An 18,238-nucleotide genomic window follows, 5' to 3' on the forward strand; every position below is an offset into this window, starting at 1 on the left:
AAATATTATCAATGAGAAGACAGATAGAAAGGGTTTAAGTGGTTTATTTCATGCATAAGCCCATATGCTTAAAGGTAAGAGCTGACATTCAACTTCATCTCTTTATCTTAAGATCAGTTTTTCCCCTTATACCACACAGTCTTTAGCCTGTTTTATACTTACAAAAAGCTTTAAATGCATTACTGTTTGCATCCTCATAATAGCTAGGTTGTACCATAATGAACAGAGTACTGGGCTTGGAATCAGGAAGACTTCATGAAATCAAATTCTGCCTCAGATACTTACTAGCTGTGTGGCCCTGGGCAAGTCCCTTAACTGTGTTTGCTTCAGTTTCCTCATTTGCAAAATGAGCTAGGGAAGGAAATTGCAAACTCCAGTATCTTTGCCAAGAAAACCTCATATGGAGTCACAACAGAATTGGATTGACAAAACTGACTCAATAATAAATTCTATAGCAAGTTTATAATGCAAATATGATCATCTCAATTTTATGGATAAGGAATTCAAAAATTCTAGGGATAAAAAGAAATCTACTCAAAGTCACTCAGTTAACAGTATTTTTTTTAAATATCTGACATTTACGAGGTATTGGACTACACACTAGAGGTACAGATACAAAAATGAGTCAGTCCCTGCCCTCAAGGAGTTGACATTTTATCTATTGGGATGATCTAACATGTCATAGAAAAATAAATAAAGTAGAAATACAAAATAAATACACAGTGAAGGTAGGGGAGAGTACCAACTGGGGAATTCAGGAAAGGTCTCTTAAATAAAATGGTACTTGAGCTGAATCTTGAAGACAGAAAGGACTTTCAAGAGATAAAGATGAAGTGGGAGACTACTATATAGGGGTGGGATACAGACTGTGCAAAGGAAACAGGAGGAACATAGATTTACATACAGAGCATTGTAAATAGGTCAATTTGACTGAAGATTACAGTGTATATAGGGTGCTTAGCAACATGCTTGATATATAATAGGTGCTTCATAAAAGCTTATTCTCTTCTATCTGGCCCCATTCTTCCCTACTTTCTCAGTCCATCACCCTTCCTCTGATTTTATAGTACTTTCCTTCCATCAAAATTTCAAGTATTTAATCAATCAATTCAAATTTATATAGTCATTGATTTTTAAATCCCTTGCCCCCCCATTCTTTTTCAAACTCCAATGTCCTATTAATTATCACTTTTTCTACTTACTGATAAATACAACCATGGTTACTGAGTCTGCTTTACATTTCTATTGTTTCATCTCAATTAGGTCCTGATGTACAATAATCCATATATTAAGGCAGCTTGAAAGTATAGTGGATAGAGTGCTAGACCTAAAGTTAGGAAGACCTTAGTGTAAATGTAGCCTCAGATACTTATTAGCTGTATGACTCTGGGCAAGTCACTTAACACTGTTTGCCTCAGTTTCCTCATCTATAAATTAAAGATGGCAGGATTGGAGCAGAATACCTGAAAGTAATTCAGCTTTAAATCTATGATCTGTGATGTCCTTTGTTTTAAAGAGGCAAAGAGAATAACTCAGAAGTCAAACACAGATTTAAATAGATGGGCCATCCAAAAGTGATATTGCTGCCATTAAAGTTAATGGGGTGCAGGAAGGGACAATTCACATGTTGTCACTATCAATATGTCAGCCCTCCTTAGAGGGCAACTGATCATGCATAATTACAATGTGAATTACAACTTTTTTTGAAAATCAGAACTGCAGTATAACATATTCCATTAGATATTAGAAATATCTTCCTTCCATTCACAAAGGACAAAGCTCATGATGCAGTGATAAGCATGTTGGACACAGAGTCAGGTGACAAGTTTAAATCTAATGTTTGCTACTAGCTGTATGACACATAACATCTATGAGTATTTTTGAAAGGGGAAAAAATTCCCAACTATCTGCTCTAAAGGTTATTAGGAGGAATGTGTTTGATAAAGCATAAAATCCTGGATAAATGTCAGTTATCTGGCTTTTATTGTTTTCGTTTTTGCTTTTAAATCTTAAATTTGAGGCTAGAGTACATATTCATGAATGATTTTAAAATACAAATTCTGAAATACTGAATTAAAAGGTTTATGATCAGTTTCTAGATCTTACAGTTTTGTTCCTGAATAGAAGCCCTATTTTAAAAGAAAATGTTTCTTGAGTCATCTCAGCCATTTTTTCTTCATAGACATCCCCCCCATTCAAAGCAAATAGAAAACAAGGTTTATAATAAAATATCCAGAGATCTCTACTTCTCTAGTGGAATCTTAGCTCAGATTCTTACATGTGAATTCTACCAAACATTTAAAGAACAACTAACTCCAATGCTATGTAAACTATTTGAAAAAATAGGGATTGAAGGAGTCCTACCAAATTCCTTTTATGACACAGACATGGTACTGATACCTAAACCAGGTAGATTGAAAACTGAGAAAGAAAACTATAGACCAATTTCCTTAATGAATATTGATGCAAAAATCTTAAATAAGATATTAGCAAATAGACTTCAGAAAATCATCCCCAGGATAATACACTTTGACCAAGTGTATTTATACCAGGAATGCAGGGCTGGTTTAATATTAGGAAAACTATTAGTATAATTGACCATATTAATAATCAAATTGATAAAAACCATATGATCATCTCAATACATGCAGATAAAGCATTTGATAAAATCCAACATCAATTCATACTAAAAAACGCTTGAGAGTATAGGAATAAATGGAGTCTTCCTTAAAATAATAACGAGCATATATTTAAAACCTTCAGTAAACATCATATGTAATGGCAATAAACTAGAACCTTTCCCTGTAAGATCAGGAGTGAAATAAGATTGCCTACTATCACCATTACTATTCAATATAGTACTAGAAATTCTAGCCTCGGCAATAAGAGCCGAGAAAGAGATTCAAGGAATTAGAGTAGGAAATGAGGAAATCAAATTATCACTCTTTGCAGATGACATGATGGTATACTTAGAGAACCCCAAAGACTCTGCTAAAAAGCTATTAGAAATAATTCAGAACTTTAGCAAAGTTGCAGGATACAAAATAAATCCACATAAATCCTCTGCATTTTTATATATTACCAACACAATCCAACAGCAAGAGATACAAAGAGAAATTCCATTCAAAATAACGGTCGATAGTATAAAATATTTGGGAATATATCTACCAAAGGAGAGTCAGGAATTATATGAGCAAAATTACAAAACATTTGCCACAAAAATAAAGTCAGATTTAAATAATTGGAAAGACATTCAGTGCTCTTGGATAGGCCAAGCGAATATAATTAAGATGATAATACTCCCTAAACTAATCTATTTATTTAGTGCTATACCAATCAGACTCCCAAGAAACTATTTTAATGACCTAGAAAAAAATAACAACAGAATTCATATGGAACAACAAAAGGTCGAGAATTTCAAGGGAAGTAATGAAAAAAAAATTAAGTGAAGGTGGTCTAGCTGTACCTGATCTAGAACTATATTATAAAGCAACAGTCACCAAAACCATTTGGTATTGGCTAAGAAATAGATTAGTTGATCAGTGGCATAGGTTAGGTTCACAGGACAAGATAGTGAATAAAAATAGCAATCTAGTGTTTGACAAACCCAAAGATCTCAAATTTTGGGATAAGAATTCATTATTTGACAAAAACTGCTGGGAAAACTGGAAATTAGTATGGCAGAAACTAGGCATGGACCCATATTTAACACCACATACTAAGATTAGATCAAAATGGGTCCAAGATTTAGGCATGAAGAATGAAATCATAAATAAATTGGAGGAACATGGGATGGTTTACCTCTCAGACTTGTGGAGGAGGAAGGAGTTTGTGTCCAAGGGAGAAATAGAGACCATTATTGATCACAAAATAGAAAATTTTGATTACACCAAATTTAAAAATTTTTGCACAAACAAAACTAATGCAAACAAGATTAGAAGGGAAGTAACAAATTGGGATAACAATTCTGATAAGGTTCTGATAAAGGCCTCATCTCCAGAATATACAGAGAATTGACTTTAATTTATAAGAAATTAAGCCATTCTCCAATTAAAAAATGGTCAAAGGATATGAACAGACAATTTTCAGATGATGAAATTAAAACTATTTCCACTCATATGAAAGAGTGTTCCAAAACACTATTGATCAGAGAAATGCAAATTAAAACAACTCTGAGATATCATTACACACCTGTCAGATTGGCTAAGATGACAGGAACAAATAATGATGAATGTTGGAGGGGCTGTGCGAAAACTGGGACACTGATGCATTGTTGGTGGAGTTGTGAAAGAATCCAACCATTCTGGAGAGCAGTCTGGAATTATGTCCAAAAAGTTATCAAACTGTGCATACCCTTTGACCCAGCATTGCTACTACTGGGCTTATATCGCAAGGAAATACTAAAGAGGGGAAAGGGACCTGTATGTGCCAAAATGTTTGTGGCACTTTTCATAGTGGCTAGAAGCTGGAAAATGAATGGATGTCCATCAATTGGAGAATGGTTGGGTAAATTATGGTATATGAAGGTTATGGAATATTATTGTTCTGTAAGAAATGACAAACAGGAGGAATACAGAGAGGCTTGGAGAGACTTACATCAACTGATGCTGAGTGAAATGATCAGAACTAGGGGATCATTATACATTTCAACAATGATACTGTATGAGGATGTATTCTGATGGAAGTGGATATCTTCAACATAGAGAAGAGCTAATCGAATTCCAATTGATCAATGATGGACAGAATCAGCTACATCCAGAAAAGGAACACTGGGAAATGAGTGTAAAGTGTGAACATTGTTTTTTTTTTTTTGTTTGTTTGTTTTGTTTTGTTTCTCTTCCCAGATTATTTTTACCTTGTAAATACAATCCTTCTTTTGCAACAACAACAACAAAATTCGGTTCTGCACAAAAAAAAAAAAAAAAAAAAAAAAAAAAAAAAAAAAAAAAGGATCTTAGCTCAGATTCTACCTCAATATCCTTACATTCTCATGAGACAAAAGATATAAGCATAAATTTGATTGGGTTGGTTTGAGGTATGTGGTGATTTATTCTTGAACCTACATCTGTGATTTTATGTAGGGGAACTTGTATATTGACAACTCTGTATAGCTTACAATCATAAATTATTGCTTGGAGTCATTTAGGGCTTTAGTGACATACTTATGGTCACAGGTATACAGCTTTTTTAGCTCAATTAGAAAATAAATCCAAATCCTGAATTTAATGTTAGACTTCTATCCATTATGTCAAGCTTTCTTTCTTAAAGACCCTATAAAAATATGTACATTATGAAAAAAAAACCAAAAAACAAAAAAGAGTTATCATAAACCTTTGAGAAGGTTTATGATATATAATGGTAATCATAATTCACAAATATAGTTCTGTAGGATTTTAAAAACCTTGGTCTGTGGGATAATGTAATTTTTATTCCAATTTTCCAGATGAAGCTCAGAAAAGTGGACTCATTTGACTACACTAACATCATTAATAAGAATTTTATTTCAAACCCAGGGTGACTCCTAATTCCAAATGCAAAGCACTTTCCATGATACATATCTAAGTCAGTTTTCAACATTCAGAGACAGATCTCTGATTCCAAAACCAAGAGTCTTTCCATTGCACAAATTGAGTAGTTGTGTTTATTGTGACACATTGGTTTTAAATATGTGAAGTGATTTTTCCGAAGGTCATTTGTTTGAAAGCGGTAAAGATAGAATTCAGATCCCAGCATTTTGATTCTAGTTTTGGCATTCTTTCCATTTTTCTAAATTGCTTCCCATCTGTTTATACTTCTCTTTTCCATGCTAATTAGTCCTTTCTATAATAAGTTATTTATTGATTTAGACCACAAAAATTAAAACCAACTTAGATTTCTTGAGTTATTCTTGGATCTCACAGTAAGAACCAGAATCAGGAAACATTTTCTAATGTAGACAAGTATCATGAAGGCAGAAGAAATGATTAACTTAGAAAATAGTTAGATTTGACAATTGAGAATCTGAATTCAAAAATTTCCTAATTACTCTTCTCCATTATACACATTTATGTTTCCTGGAAACAATTCTAGTGATCAGGATTTCAATGTAAGATAAAAGACACAGAGGCTGGACTTTGATAATTTCCAAAGAGATCACATTCAAACTGCCTTTTAATTAAATTTCTATCACAGTAATTATGTTAATTAATCAATGACTGATAAATCTGATTAGATCATCCTCAAGTTCTAATTATTCATTGCCAATTCAAATAAAACAATTGATAACATTGTGTAATTCATATCTCACCTTGCTAGCACAAGCTTCCAAACATCACAGCACCAGGAAAATACTTGCCACCTGGGCCTTCAGAAAGGTCTTGAAGGAAAAAAAAACCAAAAAGAATGGAAGTCGCCATTAATGTGTACAGAACCAGCAAAAAGAAGCTCTTTCTTCAGGGTAAAATACCTTCAACAAAGTAAAACACCTCCCTTAAAGAAGGTGGCATAACCTAATGGAAAACTAGGTGGCATGGGGGATAGAAGCCTGGACTTGGAGTTTGGAAGATCTAAGTTCAATTCTGACCTCATTCCTTTTCTAAGTCTGTGATCATAGTCAGGTCACTTAACTTCAGCTTGCTTCAATTTCTGCATCTGTAAAAGGGGGTAATATTACTATCTGTCTTTGCTTCCATTACCTTATTTATAAAAGGAGATAACATTTTTCTTTCACCTCCCAGGATTATTGTAAGGTTCAAATTTTTCATAAAGTGCTTAACATAGTGCTTGCCACATAGTAAGTGATTTAAAATTGCTTGTTTTTTTTTTTTTTGTTTGTTTTTTTGTTTGTTTGTTTGTTTTTTAAAGGCCAATCAATAAGCAGTGTCAAGTGCTTTCTATATGTCAAGCCCCAAGGTAATCCCTGGAATGACAAAAAAAAAAAAAAAAAAAAAAAAAAGACACTGAATCAGATTTCAAGGAGCTTATATTCTAGTAGGGGATTGCAGCACTTTGGGGGTCTAGAATCTTGGGCTCAACTCCTGGATCTGCTTCCAATTCACCATGTGACCCAAAGTAAAATACTTCCCATTTCTGAGCTTCTCTGAGTTTCAGCTTCTTCATTAAAGTTTTTGCAGTGGAAGATTTCTAAGCCACCTGTGTTCTATCTCTAATATTCTGTGACTTTGTATGATCTCCAGAAAGAAACATTTAAAAGTCATGAATAACAAACATATTGAGGATGCAAAATGAAGTAATTGAGAAGGAATTTTGTTGATGTTTCAGAAGGAAGGCAATGATATAAAATCCTTTCCATAGGCTCAAACATATCTTTAGGGGAAAGTCTGCCTATGTGTCTGTGAAATGAAAAGCCATGATCAATAGAAAAGCATCCCAGATTATTAGAGTCCAGGGTGAAAAAGACTTACTTCATCCGATCTGGAATTGTCTTTTGTCCATCTATATTGCAAAAAACTATTTCAGATTTGTTAGGATTACTAACTTCTGCACCCGCGGCGGCTCCACCCGGGCCCATGCCCTAGGCTTCCAGGCCCACCTCTGCGGCCCGCCCTCCTACTCATCGAGGCCTAGCCCCCGAGGAGTGAGTTCGCACCTTCCTCCTGCACGCGGAATCCGTTCTTGGGAAACAACATGTTTCTGTTCCTTTGGTTCAAGTTTCCAGTGGCTAAGAAAGGTCATATCCCTTCTGTTCATGGTCATTATTTGTAGCGAGCTGTCGTCTCCAGAAGCTGCCGGATCACTCTCTGGGAAGAGATCTGCTGTGTCTACTCAAATCTCTCAGACAGATTCTTCTTCCTGTAATGAACCGTTGTCTCCAGGCAGTTGCTGTTAACTCTTGTCCAGAGAAGTGACTTCCCTTCCTGCAGAGAGCCGACTTCCCTTCCTGCAGAGAGCCAACTTCCCTTCCTGCAGAGAGCTGTGTCAAGCCAGATGTAGTGCAGAGTCTTCTCTTCTTTAACTCTTGTCCTTCTCCAGTCCAATCTGCTCTCTGGGCCCAATGTTGTCTCTTTTATCCTCCCAGAGAATGGGCGTGGGATAATGCAAGGGCTTCTGGGAAGAACCACTTCAGCCAATGAGCTTGCTCCTTCTATCAAGTCAACCTGAGTTCTCACCTTGTAATTGTCCAGACAATCTGAATTCTCACCTTGTCACTGTCCAGACAACCTGAGTTCTCACCTAGTAATCCTAACACAGATTGAATGAAACAAGTCTTTTTTTTTTTTTTTTGCTCCATTGGACAGAAGAGCTAAAACATCATTGTTTAGCAGATTGTTAGGAAATCATTGTATAACATCATTGCAAAGTGTTTTTATCATATAAAGGTAGACACATACAATGTCCTGGAGGGTTATAATTGCTGCAAGATGGCTTAATGAGTAATTGAATAATTCTATCTAAAAATTCCACATTTGTGGAGCAACAAAGAGGAAGATGTCCAATTTAATTCAATAAGCATTCATTAAATGCCTTGTGTGTGTGTGTGTGTGTGTGTGTGTGTGTGTGTATGTGTATGTGTGGCTGTGTCATATGTATAGAGAATACAAAAATGAAAAAACAACATTATCTGTACACAAGTAAGTATATGGCAGAAAATAATTGGGCCAAACTAATAGATCTAGGGAAATTTGAGAACAGATGAAACATTTCCAGTTAGGAGATGAATGAAGATTTCATGGAGAAGGTAGCACCTCAGCTAGATATTTAAAGAAGAGAAGAATTTCAACAAGCAGATGTCAAAAGACATTGTGTTATGTGTAAGAAGGAATGTAAAAAGATATAATAGCAAGATGAGAAGGGAAAAAATTAGTGATCCAGTTTGGCCAGAAAATGCACATGTGTATCAGGGAAACAGTGAAAAAAGACTGGAATGGCAATTTAAAGCTAGACTTTTTAGTCCCATGGACACCACTTTAATGAGTTTTTATTTCTTCTGTAGGCAATGCGAAGCCCTTGAAGTTTGCAAATATTTGCTGTCAATTATGCTATTCAATTTACTTGAAAAATTATTTTTTAATTTCCACCAAGAAGAAAGTAAGGGGCAAAGTGGTCTTTTATATAATTCTTAAGAAAAACAGAGTAAAGGAATTGACTGGGGAGTTTATTAGAAGACTTGGAAACAGAGGAAATAATAACATTTCATTCTGAGAATAAGTTAAAAGCCTACCTGTGATTTTATAATGCAAAGGCTCAAAGTACTGTCTCTCACTAAGAACTCAGTTTGGATAAGTCTTTGACTCAGAAAAAGGAGTTTACAACTGAATCCTTGGAGATTTCTCCAGTTAAATAATGATCAATAGTACTTGAGTGAAGAGAAATCCATCTATAAGTAAATACTGTAATTCTTTCAATTTGTTTCAAATGATATTTCTCCAAACAATGTTGCTTGTTTAAAAACAATGTGTAAACAACAATTCATAGATTGAAGTAGTGAGAAGACTCTAGGATTTGGAGTCAGAGGTTCATGTTTGAATCTTGGTTATGACACTGTGTGTCCTTGGACAAATGATTTAACCTCTCAGAGCCTGAGTTTATTCATTTGGAGACACACGTGCGCATGTACACACACTCACACACACATACAGAGAGAGAGGGACAGAGACAGAGACAGCGACAGAGACAGAGAGACAGAGACCTTAGACAAAGAAGGATGGAGGGTAAGAAGGAGGGAGGGAAGGGAAAGGAGAGGGAGAGGGAGAAGGGGAGGAAGAAGAAGAGGGAAAAGGAGAGGGAGAGGCAAATAACATAAAATGTATGTTTGTAAAATTTAGACTTTACAATTCAGATAACCATAGTGTTGGAGTCCTTTGGGATCTTTCCACAAAGAAAACAAGTTAAATTGCTTTGAGAATCTTTGACTCCCTTTTGGCTTCTTATCTCAGAAATGTCTGAGAACCTTCAGTAAGTTTTAACATCTTATAGAGGGTAGACTTCAGCAACCAAATAGGTTCCTAACTAGGAGTGTCAGCCTTGACTCCCAAATAATAAAGATGAATAAAAAATATCTTTTTTAAATTTAAAAACAATTTCTCTTGTCACCATGAAATATATTATGAATATCAATATAACTATGTTAAAAATAAAAGAAAAGTATAAAAGAAATAGCTGAATAGTAACAAAGATGATGTTGGACTATTATGATTTTTCAGGTTCCTTCTGACTCTAAATAAATAATAAATGATTGACAAAATGGAAAAGAGATAATTTAAATAAACCAATCTCCAAAAGAGAAATTTAAAAAGACCTTATAGATATTTAAGGGAATTTTATAAAATATACAAAGAAAAACCAATCTTATACTATCTAAATAAGATGTCAGACATAGAGAATGACAATCTACCTAATTGTTTTTGTAAGATACTTATGGTTCTCATTCCCAAACATGGTAAAGATAAAACATCTAATTTGTCCATCTGTAATGGCTATCCAAGATTTGGAAGCTGATGATTTGCTCAGTGAGTTGCCATTTGTCTGTGTGTCTTTGCTTCCTCTACACCTAACATAGTGTCTGAGAATGCATCTTAGGAAAATTGTTGAAATGAATTGAATTAACCTGAGGTATTAAATGCAGCTAGGTGTTATATGAAGCAGAATGCTGGATTTGAAATTAGAAAGACCTGGGTTTAACCCTGTCTCAGGCACATACTAGTTATGTGACCCTGGGAAAATTACATCACATAACCTCTCTCAGTCTCACTTTCCAAATTTATAATATGAGACTAATAAAAATATCTACCTCATATGTACTGAGAAGCTCAAATGAAATAATTCTAAAGCGCTTTTTAACCTTTCAAATGAGAGCTATTATTATTTTTTATTATAGCTTTTTATTTACAAGATATATTCATGGGTAATTTTTCAGCATTGACCCTTGCAAAATCTTCTGTTCCAACTTTTCCCCTCCTTCCCCCAACCCCCTTCCCCAGATGGCAGGTAGACCAATACATATTAAATATGTTAAAGTATATGTTAAATACAATATATGTATACACATCCATACAGTTATTTTGCTGCACAAGAAGAATCAGACTTTGAAATAAGGTAAAATTAACCTGAGAAGGAAATAAAAAATGCAAGCAGAAAAAAGCAGGAGGATTAGAAATGCTATGCTCATTTCCCAGAGTTCTTTCTCTAGGTGTAGCTGGTTCTATTCATTATTGAACAAATGGAACTGATTTGGTTCACCTCATTGATGAAGAGAGCCACGTTCATCAGAATTGATCATCATATAGTATTTATTGTTGAAGTATATAACGATCTCCTGGTCCTGCTCATTTCACTCAGCATCAGTTCATGTAATTCTCTCCAGGCCTTTCTGTAATCTTCCTACTGGTCATTTTTTATAGAACAATAATATCCCATAACATTCATATACCATAGTTTATTCAGCCATTCTCCAATTGATGGGTATCCATTCAATTTCCAGTTTCTAGTCACTACAAAAGGGCTGCCACTAACATTTTTGCACATGCAGGTCCCTTTCCCTTCTTTAAGATCTCTTTGGGAATAAGCGCAGTAGTGACACTGCTGAATCAAAGGGTATTTTTGAAAATAGTTCCAAATTGAGACTATTATTATTAAAAGTCCGAATGTGATTATTTTATCAACACTGATGGAAACCTGATTTTTGTAGAAATATTGATGATTCTGTCTCTTTTTTGGTCTTTTATCTGTAAATATTCTTGGAATGGTCTAATATAATATTCTATAGATTAATACTTTCCTCCACCTAACTAGAGACAACTGAACTAGAAGACAGATAGCTACATCAGAAAGATGGCAGCAATAGGAAGCTTTTTATAGATGTTAGATATGTCTTCAAATTCCCTAATCCATTTTTAAAAGTGTCAATATGTTTTTCTGATGTGGTGATGTTTGATGCAATGATTATAAGAGTTATGACATTTTATGGGACACTTATGAAATTAATTTTGTAGAATCTTAATATGTCATTGTGGAGGGATTTTAGTGTGTCTGTACATGGGTGGGAGAGTGAGAAAGACAGACAGAAAGACACACACACACACACACACACCTAAAGAGAGAGACAAAGACAAAAACAGAGAGACAGAGAGGCAAAGAGAAGGGAGAGACAGAGAGAAAACGAAGAGAAGGGAGGGAGGTGGGGAAAGAAGAGGGAGAAGAAAAGAAAGGAAGAGAGGAAGAGGGAGGGAGAGAGGGAGAGAGGAAAGGAGAGACAGGGAAAGATAGAAAGGAGAGAGGGAGGTAAGGAGAGAAGAAGGGAGAGGAAAAGAAAGAGAAGAGAGAGGGAGGGAGGGAAAAAGAGGGAGGAGGGAGAAAGGGAGAGACAGGGAGGAAGGAAGAGGGAGCGATAGACAGAGAGACAGAGATAGAGATACAGAGACTGAATAGATATACAATAGAGGGTCAAAGCCAGAAGGAAAAATGGTCAGAGACAATCTGAGATGCAGAAAGACAGAGAGATAATGAACATGGATAATAGTTTGAGTTTGTAAAGATTGAGTACAGTTAGTGTGAAACCTAAAAGTTTTATAGTCTCTTAATTAGAACAGAGCTTCTTAATGTGAGGTCTGTGAATTTGTTTAAAAATATTTTGGTAATTAAGTTGCAGTATAATTGGTATTTTTTGTGATCCTATATATTTTATAGTATATATAAACATTATTTTGAGAAGGGGTCCATATGTGTCAATAGATTGCCAAGGGAGGCACAGGGTCATGGTATGGGGCTGGAGCACAAAAGTGCTTGAGAATCCCTGATCCTGAAGAAGATCGCACCTGGATTTTAGTAACAAAAGAGTCAGTATTGTACTCATAAAAAGGCAGAAATCCTTTATTGGATCTTTGAAATCAAAAACTAGATGTTACTTTGGGTTGAGGTACTCTCCCACAGAGCAAAGCAGCAGTTGGAGAACACTGAGGAGAGAATGCTGTCAGATCAAAACAAATGATTGACATAGTTCTGAGCTTCCAGTAGTGGTCATATAAGAAAAAAAAAAAAAAAAAAAAAAAAAAAACTAAGAGAGAAGTCCAGAATCCCAGAGTCTGAATGTTAATGAAAAAGAGCGTGTATAAATGAGGGAGAGAAAAAAGTATTGAGAGTATGAGTATAACCTGGGGAAAGAGTTGTGCCATTTCTTTTCTTTTTATAGTTACTAAATTTATTTTTAACATTCTTTATAAAATCTTCTGGCACTCCCACCCTTCCCTTACCCATTAAGATGGCAGAAAATAAGATATCAATGATGCAAAACATTTCTAAATTAGCAATATTTCCTACAAAGCAAAAAAAAAAGTGAGAAAATTATACTTCAATTTGTATTGAGTTCATCAGTTCTCTCTCTGGAGGATAACATTTTTTTCATCATGAGTTCTTTGGAATTGTCTTGGATCATTGTATTGATCAGTGTTGCCAAGTTTTTCACAACTGATTGTCATTGCAATATCTCTGTTATTGTACACAATGATCTCCTGCTTTTTCTCATTTCACTTTGCATCAAATATATAGATCTTCCCATATTTTTTCTGAACCACCCCACTGTGCCATGGGCCAATATGAAGGAGAATTCAAATAACCCTAAGGAAGGACAGAAAAAAATTATATATGAAACATTTTTCCAAGAAAATTCAAACTCTGGCTGATTGGGTTCCATTACAGGGCTGGAGAAGAAAGCATTATCAAGGTCATATAATAAGATACCACTTATTTATGGGCTGGGCCTTTTGATCCACCATGCTAACTAAATTAGGAACAGCTATAGCAATTTGCACAATGATTGTGTTTAGCTCTTGTTAAATCTAATATTAATCTATAAGTACCATCTGAGCACACAGGAATGTTACAAATGGAATTTGTTTAAGGAAGTACTCCCACCTGCTTCCTCTTTATTATTAGTGAAGAAATACATTTTAATTCCTCCCCAACACCCAATATTATTTAATATTAACCATGTGAAATGGTTCAGGCAAATCCTAGGACTTCCGTTTGGCCCCATTCATAATTAATGGTATAGAAACTATTGTAAGCAACCTTATAGGTAAAGACTCAGCTCAGAAGACAAATTCTGGGAAACCAGGTTGTTTCCTGGAAAAAGTAGATAAAGTTACACAAGGGGCTCCTGTGCTCAAATCCAAGGCTTAGATCTGCACAAGAAGCTTGGAACAGCACTCTTTTTACTCCAGGAGCAGAGCTCCACCATAAAAGTTAAAAAAGAAAAGGAAAAAAATGAGTAAGAAATAGAAAAGAGTCTTGATCATAGAAAGCTACTATGGTTACAGGGAAAACAAAAATGCCAACTCAGAAGAGGACAAAATATCCATAGAAGAAATCTCAAACAGTGATATGTACTGGTCTCAAGCCCAAAGAGGCTTCTTAGAAGGGCTCATAAAAGACTTTAAAAGGCAAATAAGAGAGGTTGAAGAGAAATTAGGAAAGAAACAAGAGATATGCAAGACAGTCCAACAGCTTGGAAAAGGAAGACAATTCTTAAAAAATACAATTGGCCAAATTGGGAAAAAAAAAAAAAAACTCCAGTGAAGATAACACCACCTTCAAAAGTAGAATTAGCCAAATAAAACAAGAGATACAAAAGGCAATTGAAGAAAATCATACATTAAAAACTAGAATGGGGCAAATGGAAACTGATGATTCTATGAGACATCAAGAATCAATGAAAAAGATGGAAGAAAATATAAAGTACCTCATTAGAAAAAGAAAAAAATAGACCTGGAAAATACATTCAGAATATTGGTCTACCTGAAGGCCATGACCAAAAAAAAAAAAAAAAAAAAAAAAAAAAAAAAAAAAAAAAAAACGTGGATATCATTCTTCACAAGATCCTTAAGGAAAACTGCCCTGGTGTTCTAAAAACAGAGGGGAAAATAGTCATTGAAAGAATCCATTGATCACCTTCAGAAAGTGATTTCACAAGAAAAACCCCAAAGAACATTGTTTGAAAACTCCAGAACTACAATTTCAAGTTAAAAAATTCTGCAAGCTACCAGACAAAAACAATACAAAAATTAAGAAGCAACAGTCAGGATTACAAAGGAACTGGCATTTTCTACAATAAAGGATTAGAAGGGCTGGAATACTATATTCCAGAAGCAAAGGACTTGAGGTTGCAATAAAAAAATTAACTACCTAACTGGACTGGCCATCATCTTTCAGGGGAGGCAAAATATTTTGATTGACATAAGAGACTTTTGATCATTTCTATTAAAAAAAAAGATTCCATCTTCAAATACAGGACTCAAGAGAAGCATACAAATGTAAAGAGGGGGAAATTATATATTATTTAAAGGTTAAACGCTTTACTTTCCTATAAGGGAAAATTATATCTGTAACTCTTGAAAACTGTACCTACTACTGGGACAGACAGAAAAGGGCATCACATGGATTAAAAGTTTGGTTATGAATAGACTCTAATGTGATAATATCAAAGGAAAAAGACATTGAGGAGGAAAAAGGATTGTACTGGGAAAAGAGGAAATGAGAGGTATAATGGGACAAATTATATCACTTGAAGAGGCACAAAAGACCTATTCCAATGGAGGGAAAGAAGAAAGAAGGATGAGCATTGTCTAAAGCTTGATCTCATCAATTTTGACTCAAAGAGACAATAACTTAATTATTCAGTTGGATATAGAAATTTATGTAACCCTATAAAGAAGTAAGAGGAAAAAGAGGAAAGAAAAGGAAGGGACTGGATGGAAGAAAAGGCAGAAACACTAGGGGAAAAAAGGTAAGAGAAAGGGAGAGAGTGATAGAAGATAAGGTAGTGGGCAAAGTGAGTTTTAAAAAAAAACACCACTAAGAAAAGAGGGGAGGAGTGATGGAGTGATAGGAAATAAGATAGTGGATAGGGTGGTCAAAAAAAAAAACCACTATTAAGGACAAGATGGAAAGAAAGAAGAAAAGTATATTCAGGGGAGAAAATTAGTTTGAAGGGAAATACAGAGATTGTAACCATAACTGTGAAAATGAATGGATGAACTCTTCCACAAAATAGAAATGAATAGCAGAGTGGATTAAAAACAGAATCCTACAATATGTTGTTTCTTGTAAAACAACATAATTGAGATACCACAGAGAGATACATACAGAGTAAAGATAAACAGCTGGAACACAATTTATTATTCTTCAGCTGAAGTAAAAAGAAAAAAAAAAACAGGGATAACAATTCTGTTCTTAGATAAAGCAAAAGTAAAAATAAATCTAATTTTTATTAAAACTTTTCAAATTTCAAAAGATATGTATGAATAAGTTTTCAACATTAACCCTTGCAAAACTTTGCATTCCAATTTTCTTCTCCTCCTCAACTTCTCCTCTAGATAGCAAGTAATCCAATTTATGTTAAACATAGTAAAATATATATTACATCCAGTATATGTATACATATTTATACAATTATCTTGCTGCACAAGAAAAAAATCAAATCAAAAGAGGAAAAATGAGAAAGAAAATAAAATGCAAGCAAACAACAAAAAAGAATGAGAATGCTATGTTGTGATCCACACTCAGTTGCCACAATCCTCTTCTTGAGTGTAGATGGCTCTCTTCACCTTGAGATCATTGGAACTGGTCTGAATTGTCTCATTGTTGAAAAGTGTTATGTCCATCAGAATTGCTCTTCATATAAACTTGCTGCTGCTGTGTTCAATGATCTCCTGGTTCTTCTTATTTCACTTAGCATCAGTTCATGTAAGTCTCCCCAGGCCTCTCTTAAATCATCTGATCCTGGAGATTTTTCCTTAGGGAGTTGATCAATAGCGTGTTCTATATATATATATATATATTTTTAAATGGGACTATTTAACCAATTTACTTGTTCCTCTGTTAATCTAGACAGCCTATATTTTTGAAGGTAGTCATCCATTTCACTTAGGTTATCAAATTTTTTGGCATACAGTTGGGCAAAGTAACTCATTATTACTGTAATTTCCTCTTCATTGGTGGAAAGTTCTCCCTTTTCATTTTTAAGACTAACAATTTGATTTTCCTCTTTCCTTTTTCTAATCAGATTTACCAAAGTTTTATCTATTTTATTGGTTTTTTTTCATAAAACCAACTCTTAGTTTTATTTATTAATTCAAGTTTTTTTTTTTACTTTCAATATTATTAATTTCTCCTTTTAATTTTAGAATTTCAAGTTTAGTATTTGATTGGAGGTTTTTAATTTGGCCTTTTTCTAGCTTTTTAAGTTGAAAGTCCAATTCATTGATCTTCTCTTTCTCTATTTTATTCAAGCAAGCTTCTGAAACTATAAAATTCCCCTTATTACCACATTGGCTACATCCCACAAATTTTGGTGTGATGTCTCATAGCTGTCATTTTATTGGATATAATTGTTAATTGTGTCTATGATTTCCTGTTTCACCTAATCATTCTTTAAGAAGAGATTATTAGTTTCCAATTACTTTTTGGCCTATTTAGCCCTAGCTTTTTGTTGAATATAGTTTTTATTGCATCGTGATCTGAAACAAATTCATTTATTATTCCTGCCTTTCTACATTTAATTTTGAGGTCTTTATGTCCTAATATATGGATTTTTTTTTGGTATAGGTTCCATGAACCGCTGAGAAGAAAATATACTCCTTTCTATCACCATTCAGTTTTCTCCAAAAGTCTATCATACCTAAATTTTCTAATATTCTATTTACCTCTTTAATTTCTTTCTTTTTTGTTTTGTGGTGTGATTTATTTAATTCTGAGAGTGCAAGGTTGAGATATCCCTCTATTATAATTTTGCTGTCTATTTCTTCTTGCAACTCTCTTAACTTCTCCTTTAGGAAGTTAGATGCTATACCACTTGGTGCATATATGTAATATAGTAATTGAGCAAGGCAATTGTTGTGCCACAATTATATATGATCTAACACTTCAAGGTCAATGGAAACCATAGCTAATGTGAAATCATTTATACAAAGCCTAGTACTGTAGGTCTATAGGGCCACTGAAGGGTATTAAACTTATGGGCCCCACTTGTGTTACACAGCCCTCCCTTTTTAGTATCCCTACCCCCTCCCTTTAAATCTCTTCCCCTTTCTTGTACCCTTCCCTTATTACTCTTTTCTTTTTCCCTTTTCCTCTACCACTTTTTAATGGGGTAAGAGAAGTTTATCTGTAAAACAAATATGTCAATTATTTTCTCTTTGAGCCAACTCTGATGAGAGTAAAATTCACATAATGTTCCTCCCCCTCTCTAAATTCCCTCAGATATGATAGGTTTCCTTTGTTCCTTCGTGGGATGTAGTTTCCCTAT

At 34.4% G+C, this 18,238-nt stretch overlaps 1 long non-coding RNA gene across 1 annotated transcript in view; it reads right to left on the reverse strand.

Annotated features, from left to right (window-relative positions):
- LOC141553562 (uncharacterized) overlaps positions 1-7,853 on the reverse strand; it is a 140,110-nt gene extending 132,257 nt beyond the window's left edge. The window contains exons 1-2 of the long non-coding RNA XR_012485525.1: positions 7,589-7,853; positions 6,287-6,355 (exon numbers count right to left, since the gene is read on the reverse strand). This is a non-coding gene — a long non-coding RNA (uncharacterized LOC141553562). The remainder of the gene's footprint in view (positions 1-6,286; positions 6,356-7,588) is intronic.
- Between the last annotated feature and the right edge of the window lie 10,385 nt (positions 7,854-18,238).

This window comes from Sminthopsis crassicaudata, chromosome 2 (genome assembly GCF_048593235.1).
Source record: "Sminthopsis crassicaudata isolate SCR6 chromosome 2, ASM4859323v1, whole genome shotgun sequence".
NCBI classification, from domain to species: Eukaryota; Metazoa; Chordata; class Mammalia; order Dasyuromorphia; family Dasyuridae; genus Sminthopsis; species Sminthopsis crassicaudata.